Source organism: Pollicipes pollicipes, unplaced genomic scaffold, assembly GCF_011947565.3.
Source record: "Pollicipes pollicipes isolate AB1234 unplaced genomic scaffold, Ppol_2.1 Scaffold_4002;HRSCAF=4701_pilon_pilon_pilon, whole genome shotgun sequence".
NCBI lineage: Eukaryota > Metazoa > Arthropoda > Thecostraca > Pollicipedomorpha > Pollicipedidae > Pollicipes > Pollicipes pollicipes.
In genome coordinates this window covers 28,470,391-28,490,255 of record NW_023596420.1, presented here as the reverse complement: position 1 = coordinate 28,490,255, position 19,865 = coordinate 28,470,391, and the positions used below count along the sequence as shown (strand labels likewise).

Sequence of the window (19,865 nt, the reverse complement as noted above, 5' to 3'; positions counted from 1 at the left end):
GTGAGTCAGTTAGTCAATCAGGCCAGCAATCAATACATAAATCAATCAAACAATCAATCAATCAGTGGGGCTATCAAAAAACGATCAATAGTTTAAAACCAGTCAGTCGGTCAGTCAATCAGTCAAAAGCGTGACTGTTACAGCGCTGAGGCGTGAGTAACTCCCACGTCGCATCTAGATCAGGGATTGACAGGGCCATCGTGTGCAGGTCAGCGTGACCTTCCCACCGTTTTGAGGTCAGTTTGCGTCTCCAGCACTGGAGGTGAGCGATAGTGATGTCTCACCGTCCGAGACATGATCGTGTCTAGCTGGACGTTTGTATGCGGTTGTCGCTCTGCGACCGGGCGCTGTCCCCAGGGCGTCATCAGGACCCCCGAACCCCGCTGGACCATGTTTCCGCATCGCCGTGCTGTCCCTCGATGCGGACAGATCGGTCTCACTGCTGGTCCTGTGCTTGAAGTGGATCAGACCATTTCGTCTTGGGGTCGAGACATTCTAACCTGATGAGAGCGGCGAGGTTCACGTTCGACCCAAGTGACGACGTGGGACATCCAGCCGGGAAGCAGACGGCGGAAGTGGTGGCGTTATTAGATGCTGGGGAAGTGGTGGGAAACTGCTCGATTTGATGTGTGGCGCTGAGAGAGAGAGAGAGAGGGGTTGAGAAGGCTTCCTTCGTCCACTCGCTTTCTCTGGTAGACCTTTTCCGTAGAGGGCTAAAGAGACTTATGGGCTGCATTCTTGCAACGTATGACGTAGTCAGTTACGTCAGGGGATTTGGTGAAATTGGACCACTCCTAGTGAGCCGCCCTAAGGTGTGCACAACGCCAGAGTCTTGAAGCCCACATCTAACTGTAACTAATGATGCACGCTTGTAAAGCAGACTAGACGTGGCTGAAGGTCAGGCAATTATATTGTGTACGGAAATTATATTTTTTACTGGCATGCTGAGGAGTAGAACGTCGGCCACCTTGGGATCCCAGAACTTGCTCAGATCGGGCAGCGGACCAATGGGCTTGTGGGACATTTTCCTTCTGCATGAAATGTTGCCACATACATTTGAAGGCGAATGGTAACAGGAAGTCGTTTTTAAACCTAGTTTGAAGTTCTAGTTAGCAATCATAACTGTATGGAGAAACAGATGACTTTGATCACCATATGGCAACTACAAAGGACGAGCCTATGCGGGAGATAAATAGCATTACTTGCAACTGCAAGCAAAACATCAACGGCGCCCCGTATCACCGTTGAAAAGATAAGTATTGTCATGACACAGTAGTTGACTGCGGTCCAGGCCTGACGCCCTTGGGAGGCTTCCGCGAACGCCAATGTAAAGAAGCGGTGTTAATGCGCGCGTGGGTGACAGCGGGCCCATTTATTTTGCAGAGACCCCAGCCATGACTTGAAGCTGATCGTCGGTCGACTGTTGCTAGTTCTGGCGAGCGTGCGTGATGCGGTGGCGTCGTATTACTTCGGCTTAAAGAAATGCCTGGCAGGGTGATGTCTTGTGAATGCCCCCGGATGGGATGTTTGATTTATTTAATAGCTTGTCCGCTCTGCAGGCCCCGCACTAGCTGCATCTCTGTATTGCCCTTACTGAGCACGCTTCCGTGCTCTGTGCGACACTGTACAAAGAGCTACCCTCAGGTCGGGTCGGGTCGAGTTGGTGTTGGCCGCCAGGGCAAAGGTCAGTCAGCGCAGAGCTGGAATGGCCAGTATTTTCTCGGTGGACAACTATAAAGCACGAGACATATTCATGTTTGCCTCATTTTCCGCGACTTCATGTGTTAAATTCCCTGGTGAAACACGAAAAGAATCGAAAATTCTCCGTGGTATTTTTCAGCGTTATAATAATCTTATTAAAAGAATAGGCTCCCGCCCAAATCTTATCGCAACAAGCGCTTAACCACAGGCCCCGTCGCCTGACGGGGCCTGTTTGCAGCGTAAATGGACTAAGCGCACTTGCGGGACTTCAGTCGCGCTCCCAGGGATTATCGCGCCTCGCGCTATATCCGCGCTCCCTTAGCACCACCCCAGCAGCGTCACCACTTCCTCTGAGCGTGCCGCGCGCGAGGCGGCGGTCTCCGCCGTCTCCCGGCTAGCGCGCTGCCGTCGGGACGCCGCTGCCGTCCCGCCCCAGCTCAAGGGTGCGCGGTGTGGTGCCGTGCCGTGGGAGGCCACTGCCGTCTCGCCCCAGCTCAAGGATGCGCGGTGTGGTGCCGTGCAGTGGGCTGACGCACCACTGCAGGAATGTTGGCGACGCCCGCTCCGTTTGGGGAGCCCCTGGCCCGGCCTGGTGGGCGGAGACGGCCGCAAGGTCCGACCGGCTCGGCTTACGGTGCCGATCGGGTACGGTCGGGCCGTGTGGGTGTCAAAATTTGGTAAGCCTGTAGTGGAACAACGCCTCGAGGCCGGTGATGCGATTTTTAAACAAGTTTGGCTGTAACTCTTCGACAACGCGAATTCATTGGACTCATGCGTCCGATCTTTTACGTTACTTCTGGAACAATAATGGGCTCACGTGATTATTCCAAAATTATCGATCAATTTTTCCAAGCATTGTCCTGGACCTGGTGTCAAAGTGCAGCCATTCTGGTGATGCTGACACCGCTCCAACCCCTTCCTCGTGCTCCGCGGCACGGTCCTGCCCGCGGGCTGTGTGGTCAGGTCAGGTTGGGCCAGGTCATGGTCAGGACCGAAAGATCAGGTCAGGACCGGTAGCCGGAGGGCTAGGCTGGTCAAGAGCAGGTGTTCTTCGCCCCAGACCACACGCGCACAGACACTTATTGTCGCGCTTCCATTAGGGGCATCCCCATTTCTTTTTTACATCGGCTGTACACCGTAAAAATTAGGTCGTGACTGGCCCTCAAACTGCGACGCAGAAGCGTGCATGTGCAGCACTGCAAGGATATATATAGTATATACATACACACACACACACACACACACACACACACACACAACATATATATATATATAATATATATATATATATATATATAATATATATACATATATATATATATATATATATAATATATATATATATATTGTGTTGTGTGTGGTGTGTTTGTGTGTTGTGTGTGGTGTTGTGGGTGTGTTGGTGTGTGTGTGTTGTGTTGTGTGTTGTGGTGTGGTGTGTGTGTGTGTGTGTGTGTGTGTGTGGTGTGTGTGTGTGTGTGTGTGTGTGTGTGTGTGTGTGTGTGTGTGTGTGTGTGTGTGTGTGTGTGTGTGTGTGTGTGTGTGTGGTGTGTGTGTGTGTGGGTGTGTGTGTGTTGTGTGTGTGTTTGGTGTGGTGTGTGTGTGTGTGTGTTGTGTTGTGTTGTGTGTGTGTGTGTGGGTGTGTGTGTTGTGTTGTGTGTGTGTGGCATTGTGGTGTGTGTGTGTGTGTGTGTGTGTGTGTGTGTGTGTGTGTGTGTGTGTGTGTGTGTGTGTGGTGTGTGTGTGGTGTGTGTTGTGTGTGTGTGTGTGTGTTTGTGTATTGCGACACGCAACACGTAATACCCACACGCGGTTTGCGTGCTTACTTTTGTACCGCGTGATTTACGCACGCGTTTGGATTCCTTCAGTCACGATCTGACCCATGGTATGCCCAGTGCCTTGTCCGTTATGTCAGTACTCAATCCCGGATGCGGTAAGGTTTGACGTGCATCGCGCACCCATTTGCGGCGAGCGGATTTACCAACGCCTGCGTGGATCCTCTGGGAGATAAGCTCTGCACGTACCACAGTAAGAGGTTGCTCGCTCGAGTGCAAAATTTCGACGCAGCTACCAAAATTTGGTTTTCTTCGTTCAATTAGAAATGTTTTGCTGATGTTTTATATTATTGCAACCGAAAAATGACATTTTGCTTCGGCGTGGGTGTCCAGAGTAGTCAACATCTCCGACTGATGGAGTTGTGCGGTCCATTGACGCGAACGGTATGTATGTATGAGGAGAGTACTTCTGGACTGCACTGCCGCTGACGTTCTCCCTGGCGCGGATGATCCGCTGACCCCGGACTGACCCGCGGTTGGTGACCTGGGGTCAGTGACTTGGTGCGGTGCGATGTGTCCGGCACGGCAGTAGAGCATTGCTGAGTGGTTGCCATCTGGTCTACTGTGCACTGAAGTGCGCACAACGGGCTGCGTGAGCGTAGCTTATTGCTTTGGAGAAACCTTGCCCCCCCCCCCCCCCCTCCATCTTCTCTCAATGCTTGCCTCTGTCCCCTGGCCACTATGGGCACGGATACAATGGGCTAATGTGGCGCGTTACCTACTCAGTCTTCCGAAGAATGGTGAGTACTACTGTTTAGGCCGTTTTTACACCTTATACACATACATATTTTATTATCACACCTATTTTACACCTTTTACGTCGATCACGAATACAATGCTATTCAATGATTCTTAGGCAACGATGGGGACGGAGCTTAAAAAGGTCTAATATTTAATTTCAGGTCATGTACCATGTCACGGAATTAAGAAATGCAAAAACCAGCATCATCCTAAGACGCTTTAAGTAAACCCGGTCTTATTTTAACCCATCGGTCTGCACACTCGCTGGCCAGAACAAAGAAGATAGCTGGCTGGATCATCAAAGCCATCAGCGCGCCTGGCTGTTTTTGGGTGGGCAAACAGAAGAGAGCGCCGCGACACTGTGTGTATTGCGTGGGTCTGGGTCGCGTGGAGCCGCGTGCGTACGTGACTAGTGACGGTGCGCGTTCAGAAATGAAAGCTCCTCATTCGTGGACGCCATTGACCCTGTTTGGAGTTCGTGAGAGTGAAAGGAAAAAGATATCTGGAAAAACCTTCCTTTTATTTGTGTTTAGTTATGCAGATCTATGTGGCTGTTGGAGGTACTTGGAAAACCCATAGTGGAAACTTCCTGACGACAGTGAGATAGCTTGAAACCAATTAACCAACATGCGTCTACTGATTCATTTATGTACAGTATAGATAAACTCAACCAGTACATTATTAGATGTGCACACAACCTATGACCGCATGCTGTCGTAAATATATAGGGCAAATGTAATTTAGCGTACGCACGTTTTGAAACACTTTGAAGCATACAATTGTACCATTGCTTGCTGGAGTAGTTTTAGAATATATCCCTTTTTCCTTTTTTCTGGCTGTTAGTCACTGACAATGGAACAAATTGATACCCCATTTCAGAAATCGTGGAGAATAATGGCGCACGTTTTGCAATAACGACGGTAGCTGAATATTCCAGCGACAAGGCTGTCAAGCGCCCCGCATGCCGTTATCATTGAACTCACATATTTTTGCAGCGCTCGTTCTAGATGCACGTGCAAAAAATGCTTGTTTGGTGTTTTCGATTTCTTGGAGTGCAAATGGCACATCCATTTTTACGGTAAAAGTGAAAGGCATTGGTCGACAGCTGCAAACCATGTTTGCATGACTTGTTCCGGACAAAAACGCGAGCGGCAAACATGGCATCGCTCATGACCACTTTTCTGCCAGCCTGACATTGTCTCACGACAATAAGCGTGTCCTACTGCGGGTGCCGGTGACGGGGGGGGGGGGGGGGGCACGTCACGTGGCCGCTATCCGCCAATCTCGCGCAAACAATGCCCGAGCAGGGGCAGCCGAGTGCAAAACCCTGGCCCGCGGACCGTCCGACCGGGGCCTCACACACTGTGACCTCCTGCCGACAGTCAAGGCCCTGGCTGGGAGCGTAAGCCATCATAAACGGCAATGACGACATGGCGCTGGTGAGAAGTTCGCCGACTGTCAGGCCAAAAGTTGTAGTGCATAGGTCATTGGCATCTAAGTTTCGTATGCTTAGCCTTTGACGTGTCCATTGAACTGATCGACAATGCGACATGTCATCACGCAATGCTGGTCATTCAAGGGGTTTGGTCAACAAAAAAGTCGTTCAGATTGCATGATTTGCTGAACGATACAAATTGGCAATATCCTGAATCACAACCCCTTAGGCCGGACAGATGCAGAGAATCACCACTCACAGCGTCGTATTGTGTTCAGCTAACCCACCCGCTATGATGTGGCCTAAAGTTCTGCCACACTTGGAAGTACGGCTAGACGCGCTGCCGTACTCGGACACGCCGTCGGTCCCGCGTTGAAGCTAGTTGAGTCCTTGCTCGAAGCTTGCAAAATTATGCAGTTTAAATCATCCATGACTGTTAAAAGGAAACACGTCACACGAATCAAGTGAAGATGTTGAGACTTTCTTCACTTCCAGCACCATTTTGGTGGCCCAACACTTCTAACGCGTCCGTTGTCATGAGAGGGAATGCTCCACATGCGTGCGTAGAACAGATATAACGAGGTGAGCAGGAAGGCGGTGTGGAGGACACGCCGATGGAGGTGCTCAGTGTCATGGAGGTACGGGATGCGACGTGACGTAAACCGCATGGAGTAACAGCATATGGTTCTGAATGTCGGAAACAACCGACTTTGTTCGCGATAATCTTAAATCCACGAGTAACGCGAGAAGTTGCAGTGCTTGAGTCGTTTTGATACTCATTAATAAAAGGTTGCATTCTTTATCGAAAGGAATGTTTCCATCACTCGGAGATTTGAAAGGGAAAGACCATTACAACATTTACGCTCGGCGTGGTTGTGCCATCTGTTTTGTGGTCCAGAAGTGCTGAAGACACCACAACTTTGTGGAAGAAAATGTTCTGCCCCATTTCATACTTCCCCGGATAGCGACAGGCAACTAGTCACCGACCAACAGCGGCACCCAAATGGCCACCGACTGACAGCGGCACCCAATTAGCCACCGACGGACAGCGGCACCCAGCTAGCCACCGACCGACAGCGGCACCCAATTAGCTACCAACCGACAGCGACACCCAACTAGCCACCGAACGACAGCGACATCCAACTAGTTACCGAACGACAGCGACATTCAGCCAGCCACCGGCCGACAGCGATACCCAACTAGCCGCCGCCCGACAGCGGCACCCAGCTAGCCACCGACCGACAGCGACACCCAGCCAGCCACCGACCGACAGCGGCATTTGGCGGTCATTAATCCGGCCGTCGCTACTGTCGTTGCTGATCGCGTGGTTTCATTTGGTTCGGTATGTAATATTCCGTAATATTTGACCTTCAGATTCAGTTTGTGACACAGATGGTCACAGATGGTGATCGTTTCAAGGTACTGCAGGCTTCAGGTGGCTGCAACTTTTGGCATGACCGTCAGTTCCAGGAAGGCCGTGGTTGCGAAAGAAAGATCCCATCGACCTGCGTGCTACGGTTGGCATGTTTCTTGCTATGTTCCCGTCACTCAGTCGGAACCCCGGCGGTGAATTAGCATAGGCGCTGCAATTGGTACGACACTAACTCTTTTGGGTAAAAGTCCACGTCGTGGAAGGCGTCATAAGTGATTGCTGTAACTGCTTTGCTGCAACTGGAGAAATACTTAACTCGCAGGGCCTTGTTTTGCCGCGCCGGGCTGCTATTACGCTCTTTCCATTCACTGTCACCTCGGTTGAAATTTACACCATGGCGTCACGCGTTTGTGCTTGAAATTTTCTTGAATTAAAGAGATCAACACAGTCAACAGAAACATGTCCGCTGCCCAACAGAAAAATATGGGCGCCCTTCCCCCCCCCCCCCCCCCCCCCGGAGAGACTTCTCACGAATATCATTCACCCGGGCGAACTTTCTACGCGGAGGGGCACTTTAAAGCCCTTTTGTGAGCGATGCCTTTTGGGACGACACCGCGTCGTCCACTGGGACAGTCGGCTCCGCGCGCCTCTCAGGTCTCTCCTGCCGAGCGTTTCCGAGCGCTGGCGCCACGCTCCGCGGTCGCTCTCGTGACCTTTGCCCCCAGCTGCCGACTCCGAACGTCCCAGGCGATGAACGCCGTCTCAGTGACGCCGGCGCCCGTCCCAGTTGTTTGGCTCGTCGAATTGATGGAAGGCTGTGACTGATGTGTTCCCAGGTCCTGGACTTTTTCATGCGAACTACAGTGTTTTTCGCCCCGACGGATCAAAAGTCATATCCGGGGCGGGGGTTTACTTTTGGTTGAAGGCCAAGCAGTGTTCGTCGATCCGGCTCACGCCATTCGGTGCAAGGCAAGGGAGGAGAAGCTACGTTACATGCCAGTCGTTTATCTTTGTCTGGAGACAAGTAAAGTAAAACACAGCGAGTTCACACGTGTATTGCAGCAGGCCTTGCCCTGGCACAGCCGGTGGATCAGGCCGGCATCATAGCCCTAAGAGGAGGCCCCCGGCTCGGCGGTGCTGGCAGCGCCGCTCTACTGCAGCAGGGGGGCCCGCGCCTCCCCGGCACTGCTCCACCTTGTGGCGTATGTGGGCAGGGTGCCGCGCTGCCCAACTGGTGCAGCGCAGCAGCTAACCTCGCCAGGCGCAGAGGCTGTCAGCCTGTTTAGTACTGGCTGGTGGCGCTCTGGCAACACTGTGGACAAAAAACATCAGGGGTGCAATTTTGCAAGACCGGTCGGAGAGGCTCATCCCTGGAACAATCAGCCTAGGGCGCCCAAGCGCTTCAAGTCTTTTCAGGAGCGCCGTGTCGAATGCTGAGAGAGATCCCTGTCAGGTCGAAAGGGCTCAGCCGCCTGTTGGGGTGTTTGCCACTCTTACCGAATACGATGCAATACCCCTGAACAGCACGCAGAAGAAGATGGCGTCCGTGAAGCAGGCCCCGGTCTTGACCGGTAACGCGGTCATTACAATGAGGATGGCCCGGAAGGACTGCCCAAGCTGAGGCATGCTGGCACGTGTGATCAGGAAAAGGCACGCAACGCGCTCGCATTTTACTGGCGTTTTTGGCGGGAGTTTGTTTAAAACGCTCAAGGTCAAACCAGCCCGGAATCGATCGCGCTTTTAAACACCACGTGCTCAGTGGGTCACAGAATGAAGCGATGTAGTAACAATGCTCACGAAGAGTTACTGATTGGGGAAGGGTCGTTAGACGGCTCTACCCCGGTAAGTAAGCACAGGAGAGGCAGTGGTTGAGTCAGCGGCTATCAGCGGATGGGCAGACTTGGCCCATCCAGATGGTGCTCTTGTATCTGATCATGGTACTCTCGGCCGCTTTACTCCAGCGGAGAAAGTTACACGGGGAGGGCTGATGGATTCATGTGTGTAATCGATGATTACTCAATCGGGCGCCGGGAAGACAAAGAAGGCACTTTGTCTTTGACATGACAAAATCACTCCAATTACTACCTAAAGGCACGAATGATGCATTCTCATGAGGCGGTCTGGCCGAAGTCCGACCGGCAGCAATCCATTGCCCTTCAATTGCCACTATGAAAACGTCTCGCCTGACTGCCATCTGACGCTTCCAATCAGCCCCTCGAAAACTTAGTACCAGACACCTCACCACCGTTAGAAATTCAGGTGGGATGGCGGACGGTCGTGAACCCAATAACTCGCCTTGTCGGACTTCTACTGGTCCATCGGCGTAGCCTGCCTCTCGCACTCTGCCCATCGGCGTAGCCCACCTCTCGCTCTCTGGCCATCGGGGAAGCCCGCCTCTCGCTCTCTGCCCATCGGCGTAGCCCGCCTCTCGCACCCTGCCCATCGGCGTAGCCCACCTCTCGCACTCTGGCCATTGGCGTAGCCCGGCTCTCGCTCTCTGTCCATAAAAGCCATGCTATACACTGTAAGATTCAAGCACAATACAGTCAAATGACCTACAGAGGCCGATGTGACCGGAACAGAAATAAGGTATCTAGGTGCCGGAGGGATAGTGCAAACTAACAGGCACGGACACAAAATATTCATGAGCCCCAGCAAATGCAAAAGGTTTCAGAACGACCAAGGAAACACAACATAATCAGGGGAGGTAGTTGAACGTCCCAGGTTATGCGGTTCTAAGACGCAGGTCAGCCGGCATATTCAAAGAGTTCAGAGTAGGTCACAGAGAAGGTTCCAGAGAACCCAGCACACACCGTTTGGAGGGTGGGCAAGCTATCAGCCATGGCCTTCCAGCGGCTTCCTTTTGCTGGGGGATTCCAACTTAGGATAGCTATGATCATTGCTGCATCCGTATGATCATTGCTGCATATTGCGGTTAATGATGCGGTTGCGGTTAACGTATATTTTTCTTAGGAACACCGGCGATGCTCAAGTTAGATATGTTTGATGTTTGATTGCGCACAAGGCCATCTGTCCGCATTGTGACAATATCGACGGTGATATGCATGATGTGTGTCATTATCCACCTGTTCCACGGGACTTTGGCTAAAATTTGCTCATATCTGCACATTACATACATATATAAATGACTTAAAACGGTGGCATATATGTTTACCATCTCGCTTGCTTTGAAGGAAAGAAAAAGTGTGAAAATAAAGCCGATGTGTGGAGCCAAATTCGGCCGGCCTGTAATGAAAGGAATTTTGATAAAAAAGAAACCGCATCTTCAAGAAAATATAGGTCTTTTGGGGGCCGTCGTTTGTCAGAATAACCCCCAGCTGTAAAATGACGATATAGACATTAAAGGTTGTTATAGACTTCAAGATTGTAGAGGTCCCTGGTAGAATAAGAGGGAAAACTGACATTATTGCTGCGCCTCTCAAAATCGGACCCGCCGCCTCTGCTGGTATGTGATGGTCAGCTGATATGATGACAGTGACGGTAGCTGTGATGGTAGCTCAGGTGGCAGCTGTGATGGCATGTAGCCATGCAGGCGGTAACTGTTGGCATGTGCCTCCGAAACTGTGCGGCAACTGTGTGGCAGCTGTGGTGGCATGTAGCTATGCAGGCTGTTGGCAGGCGTCATCGAAGCTGTGTGGCAACTGAGATGCTTTGGCAATATTTGTGATAGCTGCGATCGCCGTGGTGCATGATACAATACCGATCCACAGAAACATACGACACAGTTAGGAACTGCTATCAATCACGTCACGGTAGCCATCATAACCCTTCAGACGTCAACCGAATCCTCACCCATGATCGCAACAGTGACAGCAGCCCAGCGATGACTCTAAAAGCTGAGATGGCGGGCACAGGGGCCGTTGTACAGACAGACGCGCATGACACGGACACCCCCGCTGCCGTCTCGCCGCTGCCCTGTTGCGTAAGGCCCACCTGCTCCGTGTCTGCGGCCCGGGTCCGGCCGCCGCGCTGATGAGCCCGGCGCTGATGACGCGCGTCGCGCCCGCCCCTTCATCTGGAGCGGCGGCGCGGCAGCGGCGGCGTGCGGTGCGGTTTCTCCCGTCCCATTACGGCCTTTCGTCGCCACCGGCGGCCGGCGCGGCCGCCGCCGGGCGCGATAGAAAGCTCGCTGCGCGCGGAATCTATCATTGGGTCGCGTCCCCGGCCGGGCAGGACCATTGAGCGGCGATGAGAGCGATCTCGAGACGTCGTCTTCTCCTGACAGGTGCAGGCCATCGGCGGCTAGGGCGAGACCGCATAAGGCTCTCGCAGCTGGAGCCGCTGCACCTCTGTTGTGCTGACAGTGCGGCCATTGTTTAGGAAGGCTTATCCTCGTTCAACGGAAAGATGCTCGCTCAGCATGTTTGAATCTTTGTTGGTGGCCCTCTACGTTCGTTTTGCAGGCTTGTATTCCCACTCAGTAGGCTTGCAGCCTCATGCAGTTAGTTTGCGCCTGTGCACACTATGTTACGATTAACATTTAACAAATCATGTCAATGTCGGGTCCTATTTGCATACATCGAGCCCGACCGATAATACGGTTAATTTAAGAGCCAGTGCAGTCACTTAAATCTTTTTTGCTATGTTGTTCTCTTGGTTTTGGCCGTTTCAGCCCTGGTATGATTTTTGCAATACCTTGAAGTGGATGAAAACGGTGTGAATGTGAAGTGGATGAAAACATCCTCATCTCTAAGCAGAAGTAAAGGCGCCGGTACCTGTAAAATGCTTCTTTTTAATGGTTCAAAACTGACAAAATCATGCTTGCTTCGTCTTTGCATTGTTGCCAGGCATCTACTCCACGCCATTATAATCCTACAATGTTTGGCTTCGGCGCGGGCTCGTAAACGAGCTGCGAACGCAGTGGTCATATTTTCAACAACGGCAATGTTTATGTCATGGCTTTCCGGCTCAAGAAGAAGGGCAAGAATGACAGTAACTCCACCACACTGTCTCCGCCGTTGCTCGTCGCTACTTTGTGCAACCACAGCTTTCTGCACGTCTTGCGAAAAATACATTTCACATATTTATGTGATGTCGTTCGCAGAACACGTGTATGGGGAGATACTCAGGTAGATGGAAGAGTTTGAAGAAGTAAGGAAGGTGTCAAGGATGTACTGAACTGTCAAAAGCATGTTTGATTCGACGGGCGTCAGGAGAAAACGGGATAGTTACCGGTCTATCAAACGATATTTTATTCAGGCATACTTTTGTTGGAGGCTCGCATGTCAGTCATCCAGTGCTTAATATGGTGATTCAGTCACAGCGGCTATGTAATCAGCCGCATCTCGGCGCCGAGGAGGCGGTGAACTCAGAGACAGCTGCGCTGCGTGGTGGGTGTGGTCGCGCCGGAGACGGCTGGCTCTGCCTGGTCGTGACGCAACCCAGACCCTGCTGTGACCGGACCGGGCCTGCGCGCTTCCCGACCGCTTCCTTCCTGGCCGGCCCGGTGCGGCGAGCCGGTCTCACTTTCTATCGCTGCAGAGTGGTGCAGGAAGTGCGTGACCTGCGTGCCGCGCTCCACCCGGGCCGCCCGGCCACGCCCAGCCGTCGGGCGCGTGGTCAGGGCTGACCCGCGGAGGGTGAGTCGCCACCGGCGGGGCCTCCGGCCGCCCCGGCGGCGGAGAAGCCCTCCCCGGTGGTGTGTCGGCGCCAGCGCGGAGCACCGCAGGCCCTCTCTCGACCTCTGGCCGCCCCGGCGGCGGAGAAGCCCTCGCCGGTGGTGTGTCGGCGCTAGCGCGGAGCACCGCAGGCCCCCTCTCGACCTTGCGGTTTGAGAACCGGAAGCGTGGAGGGGAGGGGATGCAGTCGTTCCACACTCGGTGTCGTATCTCTGCAGTAGGGTTGCAGAGTTTGTGCACCGCAGTGGCTGCTGTAAAAGGCACAGGTGAACGTTTTACAGGCAAATTACTCTGCTATTGTTCCCACTTGAACTCTGACTGCCGAAGAAAGACTTGACCGATCTTTTTACTCATGCGATAATACTGCACATTAGAAACTTGCGTGTCGTAGCTGGCTTAAATTCACAAAGTAGCTCGATGCGTCCCGCTAGATCGTGGTTTCTCAAAACGAGCTAACACAGGGGAAGACGGATGCTCCTCGGATAATGTGAGCACCATCTTCGGATATCGGATATGCACTGGATAAATGCTCTTGCAAGGGGGGGGGGGCGCAATACCGCGCATCTCCTACGGCCGTTTCATTGGTCATGGGGAGCCAAAAACGTGGTCTGCGCCCTCGCCAATGGGTGATAGTTCTCCCGTTTATTTAAAACTTGCGAGTTGGACTGCCGACAGCGTACGTGCATAATGAGAAGCTCGGCGGAATATTTACGAAGCCGCACGGCAATTTCGCGGGTCAAAGGTCGCAAGAAAGTGCAGCGAGGCTCTGCTGTCCTCCCTGACAGCAGCGGTGCAGAAATACTCGCGTTCCCGTGATTCCGAAATCCGATGGTAATCGCCACGCCCTGAGACGGTAGATAACCACAAATCAATTAGGAATACTGATGGGGATGGCTGCTCATTAAGTCGTCTGTCTCTCGCGAATTACACAAGTGGCTGTTTAACTAAGATTGCGTTCCTGCTCGTTCTTGAGACCCGTAAACATGGCCCTTCATATTGACTGGGGAAAGCTTATGGCGTAAACTTATGGAATAAACTTGTTCTTCCAGCCCGGTTTCCGGTCGTCCTACCTGTCACCGCGATCGACCATGTTGGGAAATCATCTGGTTTGGTGCGGCTGTGTCACATGCCGTCTCACTGTCTCTTCCTGTTGTAACTGTCCTGTTCTCTTCCGTCGGTGCGCCTGGTGAATGTGTCCGACCTTGGCTCAAAGCGTATTGCTGGGGATGAGTTTTCCTGGTCCATTTCTAATGCATCCCATGTATGGACCTAGCGCTAAGGTTCTGAAATGTCAGGGCATCGGCTTATGCCTGATGCACCTTAACATGATCGTAGTCAGAGGTAGAGTTTCACCGAATAAGTGTGTGACGGTGGGGGGGGGGGGGGGGAGCTGAGCAAGGCAATATGGCTAAACTTAACCCAAAATACACAAAAGCGGGTTTCTTCCCGGAGCAGATCCACATTCCTCTGGAAGATGGCGGGGTTCAAGCCCCCTTCTGCCTCTCCCCCAATTAGACTAGAAATTACACCACTGATTTGGGTTGATTCTGAATGTAGCAAACACTTCGGTAGAGTCAAATCATGATTGGAATAGAAACTTCTATGAGAAGGGGGTAGAATCAGTCAATAATCGTGATCATTTTATTTTGATGATTCGGATTCTAGTTTTGAGCTACAAAAATAACAGAATCAATGTTAAGAACTTGATACGAATATAATGCACGGATAGCAAACATAGCACTGCAATCATCCAAATAAGATACGAATCCTTCGAGTGACTTCAGAGCATCCTAAAAACATTTATTTGTAAAAATATTACTGGGATGAGGACATCATCAATGTAAAAAGATAGTCTTCCAACCAGCAGGCTTATATTCAACGGAAGTTTCGGACAGTCTCTATCCCTTTCTTCAACTTTGGTCAGGCACTGACCAAAGTTGGTCAGGCACTGATATTCATGAAATCAGACTTAGGCACGCACTAAGGAAACCATAAAATGTCACATGCAATCAACATACATGGAATATGGAACATGGAACATGGAATGTCTTCTTTTTACACTCAAAACGTTTAGCGGGTATAAGTACGTTAAACCTAATGGAAAAAGACGATTCCCAACGGCAATAAAAGCAAAAGCAACAAAAGTGTGAAGGAATTACCTGGTCAGTTTGTGAGCGTGACAGCGGGTGGAAAAGGCAACGCATTCGATGTCGGCTGTCAGCCTAACATGTGTGATGACAGAGGTCACAAACATGAAAGGCATGGCTTGTGTATGCGATGATATACACTTTTTCTTTACCCACCGTCCAGTTTCAGCCATGGCTGCATTCACAAGCCGATAGGTTTTTGAAAGGTCTTGAGCTTCATTACGATCATTTTCTTGAGCTACATAATCATTTTCTTTTTACAACCATTGTGAGAAGCATATGGGCACTGTAGAAAACACCATCTCTAGGAATTCTCAAAACACTTAAGCTGACCAACTTATCTTGCGCTTTCCTTCTATAACTACCTACCTACCTGCTTTTAGGCGGGTAAGCATGCTTATGTGTATGTATGTATGCATGTATGTATGGCTGGATGGATGGATGGACGAACGGTGGATGTATATATGTATTCACGTATATATGAATGCATGTATGTATGTGTGTATTCATCCATCCATGTGGAAATAAATGTTCACAAACATGCGCACATGGTCTGACCGACCATGTGTGTATGTGTGCATATGTGCACGCATGTATGCGCCTTAAGCACATATACATGCGTCTATGCACCCGTATATGAATGTTTTATTGCCAATTTCATCCATGCAACATGACTTTTCGATACTGACGTCAGACACTGAACGTCAAGCATACGGCGGTGGTACACATAAGACCGCAGGGCATCACTAATACTTGCGCCGCGCGGCGTTTTAGTAACTAAAACAGTGACGTCATAAAAGCAGTACCAGGTGTACTCGGGTTTTGTGACTCCGTTATGCGAATATAATACAAATATCACAGCGTTATCACAAAACTAATGGTAAAAAACAAAAGAGCATGTGGAGCAGGACACTGAGCAACAGTTTTCCTTGTGCCTAACTCTGACACGAAAATGTAAAAATCCAACTTCCTGATCAGAGAAAATGTAAAGATGGGAAAATGTAAATAAATCTGGCTTGGAATTCGGTCCTGGCTTAGGCGTTCCGGGGTCGTCACTTCACGAAAGCAATATTGTTTAAAGGAAGAGAAAACGGGCATTTGTGAACGTATGCACCGGTTTGTACAGCCGTGTACGCACACACGTGCGCGTACCATGGATCTGCCGATTTTAGGACACTTTTGAGGAGTGCTTGTCGGGTGTTTTTAAGTTGCGTCAGATCTTGGTACCCAAAAAGATAGCTAATTGGAATAAGCTGCATGGTGTAAATGAATGCCCGACATACAAATCGCTAAGTGAGTTCAACACTGCCCAGCCCATAGCGATGGGCAATCTATCGAGAAGCGACTTATGTCAGCTGTTCAAGACCAGGTCATGTCACTCGCTGCGACCAAGCTTATGAACAGCAACCACAAGAACTCGTGTCCCAGCTCCTTGTGACCTACAATGATAAGAACCGGATGTTTCGCAAGCGGTGCCGGAGGAGGGCTGTGACTGCCGTGAGGTAATTTTGTTGCCCACTTTGACAAAAAGTGGTGTTGCCGGGATACATTTGCATGCGACCGATGCATCGGACCGACAGCGGCTGAGAGGTAATTAATTGAGTCGTGTCGATGATGTGGGGCTTATTGGAATTCGCTACTGATCAGGACATTCTCAAGTTCTGGTACATGTACAAATAATTTTCCTTACCAGTATCGCTGACGAACACATCCGCCTGCACGCCTTCTTTGCGCGTGGTACAACGCGCTGTGTCAGATGTCCCCTGTGAGCATCAAATGTGAGTCCGATGTCCCCACTGAAAGCAGCACCGATAAAAACCTGGATGTGGTGGTGGACAAACACCTCAAGCTCGAGCCACATATTGACAACATTGTTGTTAGGTCAACAGGCGTCTTCATGGCTTGTCCCATGCAAAGCATGTAGTTCTGAAGGGTATTCTGGCTGGATTTTTTAGTGCGCCATTTATACCGCTCAATCAGACAGTGTGTCTCACTGTATGGTGCTCATGAATCTACTCAGCCATGTCGTATACACAAACTCATAAATTTGCGTACACGGGTGGAAAGCGGAAGGGGAAGGAATAGCCATATATCCCATGTTGTCAAAGATATTCGATGGCTCAGTGCGTATCAGCTGGTCAAGTAACACAAGCTATGTGTAATTAGAGGAGCACCGAACACGGCCAACCCCCAGACATAGCCATAGTAGGCAATATTACACCCTCAAGCGTCAGCTGATGCAGTTGCCACTGCGCTGGCTGTTATGTGCCGCCATGCGCCTGCTCGGGAGCACACGTGGGTAGCGCCATCTACATATACTTCGATGTCGAACGGCGATTGATAGATGGTTCTGACTGCGGTGTTCAGCGACAATGGCGGATGGTTGTGCGTCTCCCCTTAATTCGTGCTGGGATGTTCCCGCTAAATGTTTTTTATCTCCTTGCATCGAAGGTAGTGGCAACATTTAGGCCAGCCACCTCATTCAACCGTGCAATGCATCTCAGTTTATTTCAGTTTCGTTCCACTATGATCAGTAAGCGTGGATGTCCGTTCTGGTTTTGTGCTCCCTTGCTCTACTGTCGTGTCATGAACGCGACCGAAGGAACAAGACACATTTTGCTTGAGTTATACAGGTGCTTAGCTGAAGTTTTTGCCGGTGCTGATAACCTATAGCAATCATCCATATAGCCAAAGAGGATGATGATGGAGACGGCAGGCGGTATGAAGGAGGGATGAGTATGGTGGAGCTCAGTAGTGTAAGTATGGTGGAGGTCAGTAGTGTTGGAGCATAGCTGACCGTTGGGGCTTCAGAGCTGCTTGTGCGACTCAGTTTGTACCCTTACGCATCATTCTGGGCACAATCCCGGTAATTTCGATATTTGATTTCGCATGATTTTAACACGTGTTGTAGACATTTTATATATTTAGCTATTTACCTACGACCGCTTTCTGAGTTTATAACGCGAGATTTATGGAAAACGTTGGGGAGGTACAGCCATTTGAGATCAGGCTTGTCCCATGCAAAAAAGCCAATGTGAATACGCCTCAAAAAATCTTCAAAATGGCTGACTTTGTAAGGAATTCCGTTTGGTCCCAATAGCCTGATTTGATGTCCAGAGTCGGAACGACACATCTTGGATGCAGTTCAACGAGAGCTATCAAACGACGTTTTCTTCATCGCAGTACCATGCTTGGTGAATCATATAGTGCATGTGCACTGTTCACACCAGGTGAGACCTTGAACACTTTATCTAACCTGATGGAGATCACGTCTTCCGATAGCTAATGCTGAAGATATCAAGCAATGTTCTAAAAGCAAGCAGCGCCATTTCCTCGAGTGCATTGGGAAAACGGTAGTATTCTTTATAGCATGCAGGATATTGCAGTACCTTAGCGCATATGGTTCTTTAGATTAGAAGATAGGCATATATTTTAGAATTGCACTTCAAGGAAGCGGTTTGGCTTGTGAGTTGTCACCTACAGCGACCATCAGTAACTAGCCCATGCCGTTTCATTGGTATGTGTAAGATGACGCTTTGCGGCGTTTCTGCCCTGCTTAGTTCCCGTGGTCGCGTGTGACCTGCGTAGTTGCCCCGACCGGCGAAGACAAGTAATACCAGGCCGGGGATGGCTGGGAAGGCGATGTCGGAAAGCTTCACACCAGAAAATATTTTTCGTTTTAACCCAGTGCCAGCACCAATAATAAATGTATCATAATACCGAGGAAATAACTTAGCCTCATCCACCACCTGGAATTCTCTCGACGCTGGTAATGTTTTCGGGTGTTTCGAATGCTTATTTTGTTCATCCGTAATTCTTGATGTACTAGTCTTCCGTACCGAATATCGAGGTGTCCCGAACCGAATCTGCGCCACGCAGCTAAAATCGGTACCAATAATGTAGATGAAGTTTTAAGCTTCATTTACATTTTGAAGTTTTTAACGTAAACGATATTGTTGGATATATTTTTTAAGTTGTGACTTTATTTTCGTTAAATGTAAAATGAAGCACTCGCCTTACGAATGGTGCTGTTGAATGTGTAATTTGGTCTAAGTATGACTGACGGTCTTAGAAGAATCTATGCCGCTGTGATGTGTTCGTGAGCATTGTCCTCTAACCGGAAACTACATTGTGATCTACGTCAAAATTGGCTCCAGTTTCACGTGCCGACGCACCACTGTGACCGCGATCGGCACAGCAGTGCTCGTGCTTCCGTAGCACGTGTCTGCGTCCGGAGGCTGTCGCTGACACGGGGGCAGGACACAGCGTGCTGAAGTCCGCAATAGATTTAATGTATTAAAGTAATGACACTTTCCGTGTTTTGCCGAGTTACCCAACGTTTACTACGGCGTCTATTACGGCCGCTTTGCTACGGGCGTGTGGAATGCGTCCTTCGACTGCGGCTGCCCGTCATGTGTTTGCTATGGTGACCCACTGACGTGTCTGGCCGGTGCAGTGTCTGACCGTCGCGGGGGCGTCGGAGTGTCTGCTCCTCGCAGCTGGCGTGCTGACGTGTCCGTATCCTGCAGCTGCAGACGGCGGTGGGGGAGATGAAGACGTCCTTCGCCTCAGCCATGCGGTGGCTGACGGAGTCTTCGCACGCAGCGGCCGGTCCAGATACCTTCGGGCCTGCTGGAGTTGGCTGCCCTGATGATGATGACGTCATCCACACCATCCGAGGACTGCAGGTAGCTGTGACCCAGGCGCCAGGCATCCGGCACCCATACCCAGCTGCAACCGTTCATTTATTCCAGCTATGAGAGAACTACCGGCCGAGAGCTTAGGGCGTTGATGTCCCGCCTCAGTCTGCTCACCGCGCGGTGTGTTGGTTATGTAATTCTCTATTTATTATATTTATCTCTATTTGTTATATAGCACCATGTATTATTATGTGTTTATATTAGGCCTTTTGATTCGTGTATATATTTATGGTGGTGACTTTAACACTTAATGTCATCCTGAGTAGAATGACAATCCCCAATAAGCCATATCAACGTA

At 50.5% G+C, this 19,865-nt stretch overlaps 1 long non-coding RNA gene across 1 annotated transcript in view; it reads left to right on the top strand.

The window, feature by feature from the left end:
• The window catches only part of LOC119093850 (uncharacterized), a 31,197-nt gene extending 11,647 nt beyond the window's left edge, over positions 1-19,550 (top strand). Inside the window, exon 3 of the long non-coding RNA XR_005093687.1 lies at positions 19,397-19,550. This is a non-coding gene — a long non-coding RNA (uncharacterized LOC119093850). The remainder of the gene's footprint in view (positions 1-19,396) is intronic.
• Positions 19,551-19,865: the final 315 nt, after the last annotated feature.